At 36.8% G+C, this 9,714-nt stretch overlaps 1 non-coding gene across 1 annotated transcript; it reads left to right on the plus strand.

Annotated features, from left to right (window-relative positions):
• Nucleotides 1–1,871: 1,871 nt before the first annotated feature.
• Nucleotides 1,872–1,978, plus strand: LOC136221154 (small nucleolar RNA R71). The gene has a single exon (XR_010684940.1). It is a non-coding gene; the product is annotated as a small nucleolar RNA R71 (small nucleolar RNA).
• The last annotated feature ends 7,736 nt before the right edge of the window (nt 1,979–9,714 follow it).

A 9,714-nucleotide genomic window follows, 5' to 3' on the forward strand; every position in this document is an offset into this window, starting at 1 on the left:
TTCTAACAACTTCTTTCAATTTTTCTTCTTGATCATTTGTTAATTTGTTAGAAATAATTATAGGTAGAGAATCGCCTTCGCCTAAGAAAGCGTACCTCAAATGACTGGGTAACTCTTTAAGTTCTAATTTAGGGGGTGTTACAATTGAAGGCGGAACTGGTCCATCTTCTCGAATCAAAGGCTCTGGGTCCTTATCTTCTAATTCCTCACCTATTATAGGTTCAATTATTTCTTCACTCTGAATTACATCATTGACACATTCCTCGACTAAATCAAGTTTCATACAAGCGAATTCCTCCATAGGGTATTTCATCGCTTTGTTCATATTAAACTCGATCTTATCTTCTCCTATCCTTAAAACTACCTTCCCTTCCGACACATCTACTAGAGCGCGTCCCGTGTTCATAAACGGTCTACCAAAAATTAAAGGGCAATTTACATCATATGCAAAGTCTAATATAACAAAATCGGTAGGAAAAATAAATTTATCGACTTTGAATAAAACATCTTCAATTATACCATATGGCCTCTTAGTGGTTTGATCCGCTAATAGCAAAACCATATTGGTACGTTTGATATCTTCTTCTAAACCTAACTTGTTAAAAATAGACAATGGCATTAAGTTCATACTTGCTCCTAAATCACAAAGACAACTTGGGAATTCAATATCTCCCAACTTACACGGAATAGTAAAACATCCGGGATCTTTGAGTTTAGTGGGAAAATTACTTGACACGATTGAACTACAGTCTTCAGTTAACGAAATGGATGAAATTCCTTCCCAACTGATTTTCTTTGAAATTAAATCTTTTAAAAATTTACCATAGTTAGGAATTTATGTGATTGCATCCATAAATGTCAAATTGATGTGCAAATTTTTAAGTTTATCCAAAAACGTTAGAAGTTGTTTGTCATAGTCCTTATTTCGAACTTTGTGCAGAAAAGGTAGCTTGGGTACAAAAGTTTTGGTATTTGTGTCAAATGGTGAACTATTTGTGTTTAAGATATCTTCTTTGGATTTTGATAAATCAGTTCCTGGTAATGTTGCATCTTTGGGCATTTCAGGCCCTTGATAATTTTTCCCTGAACGAAGAGTGATAGCCTTCACCTGCTCTTTCGGATTTTCCTCCGTATGGCTGGGAAGACTTCCCTCTTTTCGGGATGGAATTGATTTAGCAAGTTGACCAATTTGAACCTCCAAATTATGGATGCTAGATGAGTGGTTTTTAATAAGCTGATCGAATTTATTTTTGATCCGTTTAAAACCATCGTCGTGATTACTTATTTTTCCACTGATAGCATCTATAAACTTGTCGATTTTAGAAGATAAAGTGCTAATCGTATCTCTTGACTGATTTTGATAATTAGTGGTACGATTTTGATTAGCACTTGCACTATTGTTATTGGTATCTTTCCAGTTAAAGTTAGGATGATTCCTCCATCCAGAATTATAAGTATTAGAATAAGGATTATTAGTTTGGTTTTGCCCTTGGACAAAATTTACCTGTTCGATCTCACTCATATTTTCGTAATCCACATCCGTTTGGATTGGATTACCATTGGTATCGCGTGGTGCCATAAATTTGTCAATTTTGTGCGATAAAGCAGAAAATTGGGCTTGTAGCATCGCGACTAGATCAAGTTCAACTATACCTTTAACTGATGGTGTGGTTGAGGATGATGGTTTTGCTACCGGCATATGTCCACGTTCCGCGGGCCACATATTGCTGTTGATTGCCATTTCCTCCAAAAGTTCTATTGTTTGGGCTGATGTTTTCTTCATAAATAGCCCTCCCGACATAGCATCTAATGAACCCCTAGTTGTAGGATTTAGTCCATTGTAAAATGTTTGCATTAAAAGTTCAGCGGGTAATTGGTGGTGTGGGCATAAACGTTGAAGTTCTTTAAAACGTTCCCAAGTTTCATAAAGAGTCTCATTATCATTTTGAGAAAAAGATGTTAACTCCTTTATAACTCTTGCGGTTTTTGCTAAAGGAAAATATTTTGATAAAAATGCTTGGGCTAATTGTTCCCAAGTGGCAAAAGTTGCGGCTGGCATAGAAGTTAACCATTCTTTGGCTCTATCTTTCAAAGTGAAAGGAAAGAGGCGAAGTTTGATTGCTTCTGTAGTCACATCAGGGATTTTAAAAGTGTCACAAATTTCAAAGAAATTTGTTAGATGGATGTTAGGATTTTCGTTAGGTAACCCGTAAAATGTTACATTATTTTGCAACATATTAAGCAAAGCTAGCTTAATTTCAAATTGGTTTGCGGTGATTCTGGGTCTAACGATACTATTGGTCACACCGGCCACACCTGGCCTAGCGTAATCCATAAGTGTTGGTGGGTCTGCCATTTTTTCTGGCTCGGTATATGTTTTTACTAGGGTCTTATTTTTTTGTTTTTTTTGTTTTTCTTGTTCTTCCTAATGGTTTTCTCAATTTCTGGGTCTATAGGGTCTGGTACAATGCCTGAACTTCGAGAACTGCGCATGAACCTGAAATCTTGCACGAACTGAAACTACCTACAAAACAGAATTTGAAAAATAAATAAATTAGTAAATGAAAATTATTAAATTATAAAAGTTAAAATAAGTATGTTTAAACCTAGATTCGAAATAAAACACGAAAAAATTTAAAATTTTGTCAAAAATTTTGGCGTTCCCCGGCAACGGCGCCAAAAACTTGTTGAGCGATTTCCGCAAGTGCACGGTATACGCTTGTAGTAATAAAAGATATCGATCCCACAGGGAACGTTTTTTAACTAAATCTTTATTTGATTCGGTTTTAATCACATGTTTAGGTTTAATAAAAGAAATACGTTTAATTGATGGAATTGGTTTGGGTAAATTAGGATTAGATAGAAGTATTATATCGAGTTTAGAGAACAGTTCTGTCTTGAGATTTTGATTACAAGACAGATACTTCCGTAATTGGAATAAATAGTAGGTATAAAACTTATTTTCATAAAGCAAAGAAAGCAACTTTAACTTTGTAAAGATTATGGACATGTAATAATATAGGGATTTACTCAATTAAATGGCTTTGAACTGTAGAAATCTCTCTGGATCGGAGCAGATTGCTACCTTAATCAAACTAGTATTTTATGTCTGATAAGCCGCGATCAGCGATCATATTATCCATAAAAACTAAATCTGTCAAGTGTTCAACAAAGTTTTTATATGAATAAGATGGAATAGAACGTTTTAATAAAAACACCAATTTATCATTTTGAAAATCATTTTGTCAGAACAATATCAAAATAACAACAGTAAGAATGTATTGAATAAATAAGTATATCATTAATGAAATGTGAATTTTCACAAGTTAACAGAGAAGTAGAAACTTGGATAGCATTGCAACGAAAACTTTGAGATCCGGGTTGTCAATCCTTCCCTCATCCTCCGTAGGTTTGTCAGACCTCATACGCTTCAGCCGTCAATTCTTCTCGCTGAATCTTCAGAATAGAGACTGGTCAGTCCACTACCAGAATGAAAACTTGTCTCTGATCAACCTTAGAAACTAAACTAATACTGTGTTTATAACTAATCTAATAACAACTTGTGTACATCAAGTTTGTTTACACAGAAATGAAATCTAACTTTCTGATTCTTTTCTGAATCAGAAACTCAACATAATAACTTTCTTCTCTAATTTCTCTAACTTTTCCAACCTCTCAATTTCTGAAATGGATCACTTATTTATAGTTGTTGAAGGGTTGTAAATGATGGGTCGTGTCCGTTGGTGAAGGGTCGCTTTTATCCAAACGAACAGTCGCGTTTCTCGGATTAAAACATGTGAATTATGTGCAGAATACTTCACTGTCACGACTGAGATTCTGAAAATCTCAGTCGCGACAGGGGGTACAGGGGCGAGTTGAAGATTTTGTTCTTCTTCCGTGACACCTTTCGTAAGTCGCGACTGAGATTATGAAAATCTCAGTCGCGACAGAGAGTTATCTCCCTGTCTCTTCGACTGCTTTTCGTCCTCCTTGAGCTTTCTTCTGGCTGATATGCATTCTCGGTACGTTTTTTAGGTTTTTCCTCCATTTTAGCTCCGTTTTAGCTCTGTTTAAGCTCCTATTTGGATTTAACCAAATAATTAAGTACCTTGCATCAAAGAAGTAAATAAAGACGTAAAAGTATTCTAAATGAATATAATTAGCACGATTTCAATGTAAATTTAACGTATTTATATAGGATATTTTAGGTATATTTTGGGCTTAACAGTGCTCATCTAGTTTATTTCTAAATACCCACTTGGTTCCTATATGCTTTTGATTCCTAGGTTTAGGTACTAAATCTCATACCTCATTCCTGGTGAATTGATCAAGTTCTTCTTGCATAGCATTGATCCAATATTCATCGTGCTCAGCATCAGCAAAGTTCTTTGGCTCATGCATTGAGATGAATGCTACGTTGCTGAGGAACTTCCTAAGCTGATCTCTAGTCATCAACTTGTTGTCAGCAGCATCAAGAATAGACTTTTCTGAGTGTCCTCTTGGGATTTTTATTTCCCTAGGTAGAGTTGAGTCGTTTGGAACAGGTGTTTCTACAATCTCTACAGGAATAGACTGGTCAGCAAATGTAATTTCAACTTCTTGCTTACCTTTGGTCAGCCCTTGTATTGATGATTCATAGGCTCTATTTTGATCAGCGGAAGCTGAGCTTGGTTCATCTTCAGTGAGCTGAGTTGACTTTCCTGCAGGGTCAGCTTCATCGAACTCAACATGGACAGACTCTTCTACAACCTGAGTTCATTTATTATAGACTCTATATGCTTTACTGTTTGTTGAGTACCCTAAGAAGATTGCTTCGTCAGCTTTAGCATCAAATTTTGCAAGATTGTCCTTTGTATTGAGTATAAAGCATTTACACCCAAAGACACGAAAGTACCCAATGTTGGGCTTTCGTCCTTTCCAAAGTTCATATGGGGTTTTCTTAAGTATAGGTCTAACTAGAGCCCTATTAAGTATGTAGCATGCTGTGTGGACAGCTTCACCCCAGAAGTACTTTGGGAGCCTGTTTTCACTCAGCATGGTTCTAGCAATTTCGAAAATAGTTCTATTCTTCCTTTCAACAACCCCATTCTGTTGAGGTGTTCTAGGAGCAGAGAAATTGTGGTTAATACCACTGGTTTCACAGAATTCGTCAAACTGTTGGTTTTTGAATTCTCCACCATTGTCACTTCTAATATGAGCTACTTTTAGGTCTTTGTCAATTTCAAGCTTTTTAATCAATGTGGTGAACATCTCAAATGTTTCATCCTTGCTACTCAGCAAGATGATCCAAGTGTACCGAGAGAAATCGTCTACAATGACTAAGGAAAATTTCTTACCTCCCAAGCTGAGTGGCTGGATAGGTCCGAAAAGATCCAAGTGTAGTAATTCCAGTGGTCTCTTGGTTGAGACAATATTTTTACTATGAAATGACTTTTTAGTTTGTTTGCCTTGCTGACAAGCTTTACACAGTTGATCTTTTTCAAATTTTAATTTGGGTAATCCCTCAACTAATTGCTTTCTAGCTAATTTGGCAAGAAGGTCCATGCTGACATGCCCAAGTCTTCTATGCCATAGCCAGGAGTTATCCTCTTTAGACACCAAGCATATGTTTTTGGAAAACTGTTTTTCTAAATTTAGCATGTACACATTTTCTACACGAGGGGCAGTTAAAATTAATTCATTTGTATTTCCCTCGAGTATTTGACACTTGGTATTATCAAATACAACCTTTCTACCATTTTTGCAAAGCTGAGCTACACTCAGAAGATTGTATTTGAGACCTTTGACTAAGGAGACAGACTCAATAGTTGGGTTACCTCCGATAGTACCTGAGCCGACTATCTTACCCTTCTTATTGTCTCCGAAGCTTACATTTCCTCCTCGTTTAAGCTCTAGTGTGATGAATTATGTTTCATCACCTGTCATGTGTCTTGAGCATGCGCTGTCTATGTACCAAAGTTTTGACTTCTCCATGCATGTCAAGCTGACCTGCATTTTAAGCTATTCATCTTTAGGTACCCAATTCTTTTTGGGTCCTTTCTTGTTAGTGTAAACAGGTGCAAAGTCATATTTCAGTTTGTGACGACATACTTTTATAGTGTGGCCATTTTTACCACAGAAGTCACAATAACTTACTCTTTGAGGGTGATGCTGAGTGTGGTCAGCATTGTTATGTTGAGCATGCCAACATACCTTAGTGGTATGTCCTTTTCTTCTGCAGAAGTCACATTGGACAATCCGCTTGTTGAACCAACACACATCTTTTGTGTGTCCCCTTTTCCCGCAACAGTCACACTGGGTGAACTGTTTATGCTGACTAGTACTTGAGTACTCAGCATGGGATTTATGTTTATTTGAGCCTTTTACTTGGCTCTGTAGGGTTGTAACGTCCTTTCTAAGTTTCTTTGACTCAGATTGAACCTCCGTGACAAACTTATGCATTATTTGAATGTTTTGCATTGTCTTGGAGGAGATATCTGAGGTCACTCAACTTGACCTCTTCAATCTCGTCACACCGCCTGCTGAGTGATTTGATTTTCTTGTTACACTTTTTAGTTAGTGTATATAAATCACTCAAGGCATTTACCATTTCGTTTCTAAGCAAAAGTAGGGATGTTACCTCATTGTTGTGTTCCTCCTGGTCAGTTTCATCAGAGAGGTCAGCTTGCTCAGATTGAGAGTGATCAGCATCATCGGCCATAAAGCATATGTTTGCCGTTTCATTTGCATCAGCTTCGGATGATGTTGACTCATCACTGTCACTCCATGTTGCTACCATTGCCTTCTTGTTTCCCTTCTTATCCCTTTTTAGGTTTGGGCAGCTTGACTTGATGTGCCCAGTTTGGTGGCACTCAAAACATGTGACAGACTTGGAGCTGTCCTTCTTATATTTGTCACTGGACTCAGCTTTGTACCTATCACCTCTCTTGTATGGCCATTTGCTGTTTATGTCATTTCTTCTGAACAGCTTCTTCATCTTTCTAGTAAACATAGTCATTTCCTCATCATCAGTTGACTCAGCTTATGTGGAGTCAGCTTTCATCACTAGTGATTTCTGTTTCTTATCTTTGGACTTTTATTTAGCTTCAAAGTTTTTCATAGAGATTTCATGGGTCAGCAAGGATCCGATCAGCTCATCATATTTGTAGGTAGTCAAGTCCTGAGCTTCTTCTACAGCTGTTTTCTTTGCTTGCCAGCTCTTAGGTAGACTTCTCAGGATTTTCTTCACCTGTTCCTCTTCAGTGAAGTTCTTTCCAAGTCTTTTGAGCTCATTTATGATGTTGGTGAATCTTGAGTTCATTTCTGAGATGTCTTCGTTCTCATTCATCTCGAACAGCTCGTAGAGTCTCATATGCTGATTGACTTTGGACTCCTTAACCTTACTTGTGCCTTCATAAGTCACTTCCAACTTCTTCCAAATCTACTGTGCTGACTCACATCCTGAAATCTTATTGTATTCTGCAGCATCTAAAGCACAGTGAAGCATATTTATAGCCGAAGCATTATTTTGTAATTTTCTGAGGTCATCCTCTGTCCACTCAGCTTCGCTTTTAACAATTTTCTCATTGTTAACAGTTTTATATGGCACATGTGGACCTTGGACAATTGCAAGCCATGCACTCATGTTTGTAGCTTGAATAAAGTTTTTCATCCTATTCTTCCAGAATGTATAATTAGATCCAAAGAATAGGGGAGGTCTAGTGATTGATAATCCCTCAGGGAGTATCTGTGTTGTTTGGTTCCCTAGAAGGAAACGAGTGCTATTCTCAGCCATTTATGGGGATCCGCTCAAGATAGTTATATCTTTGAGTAGTGAGCTTAGGCTCTGATAACACTTGTTGGTCCCGTGTGATTAGTTCCAAGGGGGGGTTAGGAACTAATATAACTTTTTTGTTTTAATTAATGTGCTGACTTAGTTATTTGGTGAGTTTGTCAACTCAGCTTTTGGTCAGTTTGGCCAGATACGTTACAAGACAGCTTTGGCCGGATATTGACTAATGCTGTTTTACTTGTAAGTTAGATATTGACACTCTTGGAGGTCAGCTTCTAACTCAGCACTTGAAATTACTCAGAGTCAACTTTAAACAATTTTATATGCTGAGTAAACTTATCACACAACACATGCAAATATATATATATTGAGAGAGGGTTAGAGATTACTCAGTATCACTTATCCTGGTTCGGTCTCTCCGCCTACGTCCAGTCCCCAGAGTCCTCCGGGCTTTTAGAATTCAATACTGAGCTCTTTAAAGGTAGAGCACAAACCGATTACAAGGCAGTTGAATATGCAAGAGTACCTTCCTCTATCCGTCTACTCAACTCCTACTAAGTGCTACAATCCAGCACCTAGATTTCTCTACCACTGAATGTTTACAACCAAACACTCAGCACAACGCTCTCAATGTTACAATTGATAAACACTTGTTCCTTTTCAAATAAAGAACACTTTAGAAGATTACAAGTAATCACTCTAGCATTTACACAAAGAATGGAAGATGGGTGTAAGATCTCTTTTTGTATCTAAGTGCTTTTGTATCTTTTCTCTCTTGTACTTTTTGTTTTTGTCAATCGGCAATGATCCAAGGATTTTGATTGTCCTTATATAGGAGAAAATCTGGAATCGGATCATTTTGAAATGATGTAGCCGTTAATGTTAAAACGACTCTTTTAGGAGACAGCCTCTGGTCAGCTTCAGAATTCTCAGGCCAATCCTTTTCCTCTGATTTTTTTAGATGCCAGGTTTGTCATTATCTTGCAAACTTGTCTTTTTGTGTCAGTTGTCCTTTACCAATAATCCATTGACCCATACATCTCGGAATGTGTCCTTTGCGTTATTCCAAGGTTTCAATTATTGGCGCAGAGGGTCGACAATCTTTGTTGTCTTGCAAGCAACTCTTTTATGCTGTCCTGAGGATTCACTCAGCTTTGTTCATTATCTTTGGCAACTTCTATGCTGAGTTATGTTTTAGTTAGCTCATCTTCGTAAGACAGTTGTTAAGACGGCTTCTCATGCTGAGTTCTATCTCACTTAGCTCTGTTGGATTTTAAGCCTCAATCTTTTGATGCTGGGTTTGATTCCACTCAGCTTGTTCTGTCGTCTCATGGTGACTTTGTCCTGTTTTACTTTTATATCTATTTATATTTATATTTATACTCAACATTGAACAAACAGATTAGTACAATTAAAATAAAGCACTTAAATTTAATTGTCTCTTAATCATGGATGATTTTGTCAAATCAAAATCTTGTGGAAAGGTGTTTCAACAAATGCCATCGCTGAAATTCGTTGGCCTAAGCTGAAATGAAATTGAAGAATCGCATAACAGAAGAATATGATAATTCGAGAAGAAGAATAGGCTTATCCGGACACATGGAGAGTAGTGAAAGGAGTGAAAGGGGGTTGAGGACGCATAAAGAAAGAAGAAAATGAGAGTTATAAAGGTGAAAGAAGCAAGGAAGTTGGTTACAGAAATAAAATAAAATATAAAATAAATGAAAGCAATAAAATAACTTTATTATTTTGATTTTGATTGTCATGTCATCTTTTCTTTTTTAATATTGTTGATGAGTTTAGTTTGTCTTTGATAATGGAATTAGCCTCTATGTATCCATTTGTCAAATTTTAAACCACATGAATTATATTTACAAATTGACCAAACCACGATGTTTACTTTTTGTACTTTCCTTTTAAAATATAGATAATTATTTCATTTA

Source organism: Euphorbia lathyris, chromosome 2 (genome assembly GCF_963576675.1).
Source record: "Euphorbia lathyris chromosome 2, ddEupLath1.1, whole genome shotgun sequence".
Lineage (NCBI taxonomy): Eukaryota > Viridiplantae > Streptophyta > Magnoliopsida > Malpighiales > Euphorbiaceae > Euphorbia > Euphorbia lathyris.